Here is a 750-nt window from a genome sequence, read left to right as displayed (position 1 = left end):
CCAAAGCTTGATACTGCACCTCCTATTCCAAAACTTGGTCCAGAGGACCTACTCAGGCTATAGCCCTGAGGGGCAGCCAAAGACGAGACCACAAGTGTAGCGATCAAAACCTGCAAATGAAATATGGATTTTATTCTATTCATATTAAACATGAACATGTATAGAGATTCATTATAACTGAATATAAATATTTCGTACAAAAAAGTACATTTTTTCTTCTCTGTCTTGGACTTCCGTCAGCAAACTTAAAAGTCTAACAGAGGAAATCTTCCTTACCAAGATCCTCATGGTGGAATGATGCTTCCACGTCAAAAGTGACGCCTTATATATACCCGATTTCCTTTCGCTTGAACATTCGTTTCTCCAGTTCATCGCCGTCAGAACTTGCTCCCCAGGCAACCACTCCCTTCCCTGCCCGCTACACTTATTTCTCTGCCCCGGAAAAGAGTTCAGTTGCTGAGTTTCCACCTTCGGGAATGGTCATCTCAGGTTATGGCGGGCCGATCAGGAATGTTATTGATGACGCAAAGACGATCAGTTGAAATAGATTTATATTTCCTATCACCTGATAATCATGTGTGACCATATAGTGATCCTCACCCGAGAGAGGAAATGAGTCTTTTCCTTTAAAGTCGTATATCATGACCGGAAACGCAGTTTTCAACTTTACACGTCAGTCTCCATATCTGTATGGCCTGCATGTACCAGTAACAAGCCTTAAGGAAGAAAAGATTAAGAGCATACGAAAAA

This window comes from Penaeus monodon, chromosome 22 (assembly GCF_015228065.2).
Source record: "Penaeus monodon isolate SGIC_2016 chromosome 22, NSTDA_Pmon_1, whole genome shotgun sequence".
Classification (NCBI taxonomy): Eukaryota; Metazoa; Arthropoda; class Malacostraca; order Decapoda; family Penaeidae; genus Penaeus; species Penaeus monodon.
This window is presented reverse-complemented; position numbering follows the sequence as displayed.